Source organism: Nansenia antarctica (assembly GCF_963989245.1).
Source record: "Nansenia antarctica genome assembly, chromosome: 4".
Lineage (NCBI taxonomy): Eukaryota > Metazoa > Chordata > Actinopteri > Argentiniformes > Microstomatidae > Nansenia > Nansenia antarctica.
This window is the reverse complement of record NC_137689.1, coordinates 44,065,664-44,074,869: the sequence shown is the minus strand read 5'-3', so window position 1 is coordinate 44,074,869 and position 9,206 is coordinate 44,065,664.

The following is a 9,206-nucleotide window of genomic DNA, read 5'->3' as shown; positions in this document are numbered from 1 at the left end:
ACGACGTGAACTGTTCCAGGTCCTCATGCTCATATTCCTGCCATGAGGTGTCATTTAGGCAGATCTGCAGTGGAGCGGACCCTTCTGGCCAGGTTCTGACAGTCTTAGTGGTGATGGGAGCACTTTTCCTCATGGTAGTGTAGGCTGGGATCAGGAGGATTGACACATGGTCAGACATGCCTAGATGAGCTAGCGGTCTAGCCTTGTAAGCACGCTTGATGTTGGTGTATACCTTATCCAGTGTTTTTTCTCCTCTTGTTGCACATTTAACATGCTGATAGAACTTGGGTAGTACTACCTTCAGGTCGGCATGATTAAAATCTCCGGCGATAATGTGGACTGCCTGTGGGTCCGCGCTCTGTTCACCACTGATGACGTCATATAGCCGCGCCAATGCTAAGCTACCATCTGCGTTTGGTGCAATGTAAACACTTGTAATATACAAGTATTTAATTCAAGTATTCCAGGTTTGGGGAGCAGTGGCTACTTACAGTTTTCGTGTTTAAGCACCAGCTGTCCTTCGTGGATATAATGAGCCCACCTCCGCGGGTCTTCCCACTAAGCAAAGTCCGGTCTGCCCGGTGAAGGGTTCTCCCTTCTAGGCTTACCGCGGAGTCCAGGATAGTGTCATTTAGCCAGGTTTCAGTGAGAATAATCACACAGCTATCTCCCACGATGTTATTTGTGACGACCTGTAGTCTCAATTCGTCCATCTTGTTAGCCAGGGACCTGACGTTGGATAGGAAAATACTCGGCAAAGCAGGTTTGTTCGGGATTCTCCTCAGCCGGGCTAGCAGGCCCCCCCTTCGTCCTCGGCGTTGCTTACGGTCTCGCCTCCGACGTTTGCGCTTGAGTGTTGGGAGAGCGTAGTATTTTTCACCCGGCGACCGGGCAACGTCGAGTGGGATCCTCCGTTGTTTCAAGAACTCCGCCGTTACAGTCCCCTCGTTTTGCGCACCAACTTCTAGTAAGTCTAGTCTGCTGTAGGTACTATTTACACAACCGTTCCCTATAAGTACTAAAATAAAAATGTACATACAAATGTACTTAAAAACACTAAAAAACACCAGTGTTGAAGCCACTCCAAGCCGCGCGTCTGTGCGCGCCGCCATCTTGTACATCCCCAGGGTTATACAGGGTTACAGGGTTATGTAGGTATTCGGAATGATAGGAAGAATGGGAATGGTGGTGGTGTGGCTACATTTGTTAAAAATGGGACAATATTTAAAGTAATTAACTTGGGGAAAGAACATGAGTCAATAGTGGTGAAAATGTGGACAGGGAAAGATGAGTTTGTAATAGTGAACTATTATAATCCATGTAAAAGATTATGTCACGACACATTAGATATGGTGGGTGCACAAGCACAGGGTAAAGTGATATGGTGTGGGGACTTTAATGCACACAGTGCATTGTGGGGGGTGAAAGAACAGATGCAAATGGTTTAATTATAGAGGAATTTATAGAGGATAAGGGATTGGTGTGTATGAATGATGGGAGAGGTACTAGATATAATAGTGCTCAAAATAAGGAGAGTGCAATAGATTTAACACTGGCTTCAATGGAAATTGCAGGTATCACAAATTGGGAAGTGTTAAGGGAGTCTACAGTGGGGAGTGATCATTACCCTATAAGTATTATGCTTGGAGTAGAAGTAAATCAAGAAGAGGACATTAAGATACCGAGATGGAAGTTGGATAAAGTTGACTGGGAGAACTTTCAGCAAATTAGTTGGGTCAAGGTTGAACCGTTACTTAGAGAGGAAATATTAGATGTGGATGAGTTTAATGAGAAGTTGGTGGCAGCCATTATAGAGTCAGTACAGGAAACAATACCGATGAGTAAAGGGTGTAAAGATAGGAAGAATGTACCTTGGTGGGATAAAGAGTGTTGGCAAGCAGTTAAGCATAGGAATAGTTCATTTAGACAGTTGAAAAAACATCATTCTCTGGAATCATTAATTCAATATAAAAGGGCACAAGCAGTAGTTAGGAAAACTATAAAAACAGCTAAACGGACATACTGGAGGAAATATTGTAATACGATAGGAAGAGAGACTAAGCTGTCTGATATATGGGGAATGATCCGAAGAATGAGTGGAATTAAAAGGAATTATGTAATACCAGTGTTGACAGGTAGCAATAAATCAGCAGTCAGTAATAAAGATAAGGCAGAACTTCTGGCAGAAACACTAGTGAAAGTTCACAGTTCAGGAAATTTAACAGTAAATGCTAGACACCGTAGGGATACAATTCTTGCTCAGAATATAGATGTTAATGTAAAGAAGAGTGCAACAAGGGATAGTTTAGATTTACCTTACATTGCTTGAATTAAAAAGGGCTGTAAATGTGAGGAGGCAATCATCACCAGGGAAGGATGGTATTTGCTATAGTATGTTAGCTCATATGAAGGATCATGCATTAGATTTAGTATTAAAGTTGTTTAATAAAGTGTGGGAATCAGGTAAAATTCCAAACAAATGGAAACTCAATCATTGTACCTATTTTAAAACCAGGTAAAGACCCATCAGATCCATCAAGCTATAGACCAATAGCACTTACATCACAGTTAGGGAAAACTGTGGAGCGAATGATTACAGAAAGGCTAACATACTATTTAGAAAGTAAAGAGTTGTTCTCTCCTTTTCAAAGTGGGTTCCGTAGAGGAAGAAATACTATGGATTCCATTTTACGTCTTGAGTCAGAAATTAGGAAAGCTCAAACTAACAAAGAAATGGTGTTAGCTGTCTTTTTCGATGTTGAGAAAGCTTATGATATGTTGTGGAAGGAAGGATTGCTAATCAAATTAAGTAAACTGGGGGTAGATGGCAGGTTATATAACTGGGTGTTAGATTTTCTTTTTGGCAGGACAATACAGATAAGGGTAGGGACAGAACATTCAAAGGAATACAGGGTTGAGAATGGGACTCCACAGGGGAGTGTTTGTAGTCCAGTATTATTCAATGTCATGATTAATGACATCTTTGAACAAATAGAAAAAGGAATAGGGAAGTCTTTGTATGCAGATGACGGGACCTTATGGATAAGGGGGCGGAAACTGAGATACATAGAGAAGAAAATGCAGATTGCAATTGAGAAGGTGGAACAATGGGCAAATTATCTATACCTAAAACACAGGTAATAGTTTTTTCTAAACGATCGAGAGAAGTGTCATTGAAATTATATGGGCATACTTTAGAACAGGTTAATGTAATTAGATTCCTTGGTGTTTTATTTGATGAAAAGTTGACCTGGAAACAGCACACGGATAAAGTAAAAGATAAATGTAAAAAGGTCAATAACCTGTTAAGATGCCTGTCAGGGAGAGATTGGGGAGCAAGCAGAGCAGCATTGTTTAATGTGTATCAGGCATTGATGAGGGCTTCTCTAGATTATGGATGTTTAGGATACATGTCAGCAGCAGTAAGCCATCTTAAAAAGTTGGATGTGCAACAAACACAAGGACTTAGAATATGTAGTGGAGCTTTTAAAACATCCCCAGTAGCAGCAATACAAGTTGAAGTTGGGGAACAGCCACTGTGGATAAGCAGAATTAAACTTTTGTTAGCTTACTGGGTTAATCTCCAAGGTCAGAATAGTTCACATCCAACTAGGTCTATTGTACAAGATTGTTGGGAGCATAATAAGACTCATTATATGAGTTTTGGATGGATAGGGAATACAATAGCAAAAAGATACGATTTAGATAAATTGCGGTATAGTCCAGTAATCCCGCATTCAATTATTCCACCCTGGTTATATGTGAATCCATTAGTAGATTTAGATATACAACAAGAACTACGAAAGAAGTCCAAACATGCACATCCTGGGAATGTGGTACAAAACTATATTGGTCAGCACTATACAGGCACGTTCTTAATTTTTACAGATGGCTCAAAAGACCCAGAGACAGGACGTACAGGAGCTGCAGTATTCTTCCCACAGTATAAAACAGGAATTAAAAAAAGAACCACTGATCATTTATCAGTGTACACAGTGGAGCTTCTAGCAATATTGACAGCATTAGAATGGTTGGTAGAGAATAGGGTTAGTAATGCACTCATTGCCTCTGACAGTTGGGCAGCACTGTCAAGTATCAGATCGTTGAAATCATGCAGACAGGATATTGTTTTCAAGATCCATCATTTAATTTATGTAATATATAGTATGGATATCACTGTTTGCTTTGTTTGGGTTCCTGCTCATGTAGGGGTAGAAGGAAATGAAGATGCGGATATATTAGCTAAGCAATCAATTAAGTCACAAACAATAGAAATGGATATTCCACTTAGTAAAGCTGAGGTAAAATCAATCATTAAAATACACATGCAGGAACTATGGCAAGAAAACTGGAACAGAAATGAAACAGGAAGGCATTTGTTTAACATTCAAAAGAAAGTCGGAATAGGAAGTAGGATGGGCAGGAACCCGGAAAGAAGAGACAGTGATATCCCGGCTCAGGATAGGTCATACTGGGTTGAATGACACACTTTACAGAATAGGAAAACACCCAAACGGCATTTGTGCACACTGCAATAACCCGGAATCTGTTCAGCATGTGCTGCTGGAATGTGGAAAATATGAAGAACAGAGAAAGCTCCTGAAAACAGCAATTCAGAAGGTTAAGTTAAGATTTACTGTAGGGAACTTACTTGGAAACACAGTTAACACTACAGGCGCGACGTTTTTTTACCTACTAAAGCGCAACGAGGTGTGGAATCACACGACCACTATTCACAATGGGGGAGTGTGTACTGACCCACAAAAATCGCTGGATGGCGATGTCACGCAAGAAGCGTCCGGAGTTGATCAGCTCCAGATTGAACCAAGGTTCTTCGCTACAGAAACATTTTCACACAATGACAAACATGTGATGCGTTTTATATTATATTCTTTGAACAACAGAACGGGACAGGCGCCAGAAACTGCCATAATATACCATACATATATCTGCCATATATCGTACCTCCGTTTTATATTGAGAAATATGATGATAAATACATATAGGGCGGAGCTATGATATGTGGTGTGTGGCTAGATATTTTCATGTAGCACTGTGACTGTGCCTATCTGTGGATTATTATTTATAAATAGTGGTCTCCTGAGAGACCTTGATTTGTTTTATGCAACAAGGAGGAGAAAATGGTTACAGAAACACACCGTTGGGACGTGGTGGAGCGGGGGAAACCCGATGTCTTTGTTCATTGATCGGAAACGATCGAGAGCCATCAACCCTCCCCCCATCAACATCAAGTGATTGTAACTCAGAAGTTTGTAACTTAGAAACGAGTTGTCCCATACAGTGATTTTGTTTGTGCCTACTTGTTAGAAACAGAGCCTAGTATGTTTATAACCAAGTGCTTTATAGTTGGCGAGCGGACATGCCACATATCATCCCCGTACCTCCATCCCACATGTATTCATCATCATATTTTTCAATATATGTTGTATTGTCTGAACGAACATTTATTTCACCATATTACGTGATTTATGCACCTTAGGTTTTTGTGAACGGGACGATCAGAAAGAGATTAGTTTACCACGAAACAAGGAATGCAAAATCAAAAAAACAACGCATTACATTGGCCGTCCTATTGAGATGATAACTGTTTACAGATTGAACTCATTATCACTATTAGGCTACCGAGTCTCGATCTCAAATGGCATTCAATTGTCAGGATTCATCTTTGATAAACAATGGCCTACTAATCAATCGTTGATGATTACATAATCAAATGTAGCCCGCAGCGCAGAGCGCATGTCTTATTGAGTACACATTTCACGGCAAGAGAATTCCGATTTGTGGCAAACACCCAACAATTGTTCGTTCACTAAACATTATAACATGAACACAGTGAGGATTCAAACAAACAAAATAATTAATACACATCATTTCATTTATAATGTGCAGTAAACAAACAAAATAATGTATACTCTCTGCAATTGGCTACTATGGTGCCAAAATCAACTATCCAAATATGAATCTGCGTATATCTATGTACAACCTTGTTGTAGCCTATTATTATCATGGTCGACATGAGAATTGTTGGCTACTTCATATCACAACTGAACATTCATATATATAGCCTATTGCATTATTTGAAAATTGACAGCGCTGTACATAGTGTCATTCAATGCACAAGCACGTAATTTCAAACGATTTTGGTCGACAGCGAAATACATTATCAATATCTTATTATCAATTGTCAATATACTCTCTCCCTTCTTCTCCTTACTTTCCTGTCTGTCTTCACTATATCTGGGACTGCCCCACTCAGAAATATCCGTTCGTTATCGTTGATGATTACAGGCATAATCATCGCCGACATCATTTTATTTGATGTACACATTTCACGGCAAGAGACAGTTTATTCTCCCAACAATTGTTTGTTCACTGCACAACATGAACACAGTGAGGATTCAAACAAACAAAATAATGAATACACTCTGCAACGGGACAGGCGCGAGAAACTGCCGTGGTTGAAACTGCCGTGGTTGAGAGAGTTGAGTACAACTGAGTACAACCTTTCTGGTGGGGGATGGTTTGAAGGGCTTGTTGGAGGAATTGGCATCCTTTGTGTGGTCAAGTCAAAAGTCAAAAGTCACTTTATTGTCCCATCACTGGGAAATGTGTATTGGGCTTGCACCCCACAGCAGCCAACAAAGAGCAACAGACAATACAGAATGTTAACACACAAACAGAAGGCAGCCTTGATTAAAACAAGAGTGGAAATAAAACGATAAGCAAGATATGTTCAACATTCATCTGGTGCAGTTTAAAAGTTTAACAGAAACGGGAATAAAATAATTTTTAAATCTATTTAGTCTAGCGCGGGGGACTCTGAACCTCCTCCCAGAGGGCAGCAGTTCATACTCTGCATGTAGGACATGGGAGGGATTCATGAGAATTCTATTAGCCTGTCTGAGAGTAGCCTGTTCAAAAATAGACTGCAGGGATGAGTGGTCTTTCACCCCTATGATCTTCCATGCAGTCTGGTGATCGGAAACGATCAGAAAGAGATCATTGAGAATAAGATGACCCTCCCCCATGCATCAACCATCAATTGTCAGGATTCATCTGTGATAAACAATTGCCTACTAATTACATGCCATTGAATATGTTTGCATATGAACACACTTATTACTACATTATCAATATTATCAATTGTCAATACTCTCTCCCTTCTTCTCCTTACTTTCCTGTCTGTCTTCACTATATCTGGGACTGCCCCACTCAGAAATATCCGTTCGTTATATCGTTGATGATTACAGGCATAATCATCGCCGACATCATTTTATTTGATGTACACATTTCACGGCAAGAGACAGTTTATTCTCCCAACAATTGTTTGTTCACTGCACAACATGAACACAGTGAGGATTCAAACAAACAAAATAATTAATACACTCTGCAATTGGCTACTACTACAACGTGGTCTACAGTGATATACAAAAAAGACATTATATACAATATTATAAATATCCGTTTGTTATATAATATTCGTTGATGAACTACTTTGCTGCGGTACCTATGTAATACCACACAGCTTGATAGGTACTGTGCAGTGTATCATTCATAACTGTACATAGGCAACACATATCATAATATCTTATCACTATTGCATGGAACTTGGGTGGAAAAAAAAACTCAGCTCCAACAAATCTGAAGGGATTGGGAGACATACTGTACAGTTTTTAATTTGCATAACTGTCTGTACATATACATATCTTATGTATCCCTATTGCTATATATAGCCTATATATAAACACATTATGTTACATACTTATCAGTCTTATACTGTATCTAATTCAGCACTGAAGCCTGAAGGTTGAGCACAGTGTGTGTCCCCTTGCTACCTCTGCTGATATAAAAGAGAATTGCAGCCTTGGAGAAAAAGATGGCAGCCGAATCCCAAGGCAAATACACAGACACACACAGAAATACTGCAAAATCGCTTTATACTAACTCGATTTTGAAAATGTAAAGATGCTGGGTGGTAGAACGCACATATCTAGGAAAAGTCATGAAAGGAGGGTCCTGAAATTTGATCGAGTGCAAAGGTAGATTTTTTTTTGTACTCACTGGTGCTGTTTAACACCTCACGGCTGATTAAGTGTTAAAGTAAATAACCAGTTAATTAAATATTTGAAAGAAACAGGATTGATAGGTAGGATTTAACCCTACCCCTCCCCACCATTTTGTTTATTTCTTTCATTTACATTTTTCCCCCTGTCAAGCTAACGTTCCACACAGTCCGGTAGGGGGTGGTAATGCGCCACACAGTCCAGTAGGTGGCGGTAATGCACCTTAAGCTGGTTGCCAACCGCCAATCAAATAAAAAGAAGAAGAAGAAGAAGAACGTTCATTTGAATGAAACGATGAAAATGGCAACGTTGGTTAACGAGTATGTCAACATCACTAAATTAGCAAAAGAAAGCTAGCTAGCTAACGTTAATGTTAACACGATAATGTGAAATTGTTGGCCACCAGCGAAGTGATGGTAATGTTATCGTTGGTGTCTGCCATGTTTACAGTTAGTTTGTAAAGACTTTTAACTGACCGTTCGTAAATTAACTGATTTCAGAGCGCTCTATGACGTTGAAACCAGAGCAGATTTCCAGAGCGTATTTACGAACGCACCCCAAGTCAAGTAGTGCCCCATCGGTAGAGGCTAAATGTGATGCTTGGGATGACCCTGTTATACTTAAAGAACAGTTCAGTAGTGGTGCCGAATATATGATTGGATCATTTTATCTTAGAAGTTATATCAAGGACGTCTCGTTGAGATTAAACGAACTCGCTTGTAAGTAAAGATTCAATTAACTCAATTCTGGAGAAGTTGATCCCCTTACAGAAGATATGCTTATTTGAATGTTGGTACATGTCAAATTAAACAGAATCGTAGAAAAACTCTGAATTATAAAGGCTAGTAACTAGCTAGGATCTAAAGAGAAAACATAGCTAAGATATAAAGGGGTGATATTATGGAAAACTCACTTTTTCAGTCTCAGTTCAGTTTCAGTCGCAGTTCTTCGTCTCTCCAGTTCTTGTCCGTTAGTATCTGACAGTTAAAAGATGCGTCCCGTTTTGAACCAATACAGCTTCACGCGAGCTGCATGTAAAGTCGGAGCAAGCAGTGTTGCCAGATTCGGCTACTTTTGGTCACACTGGACGGGTGGATTCGGCAGCTTTTAGACTGGTTGGGC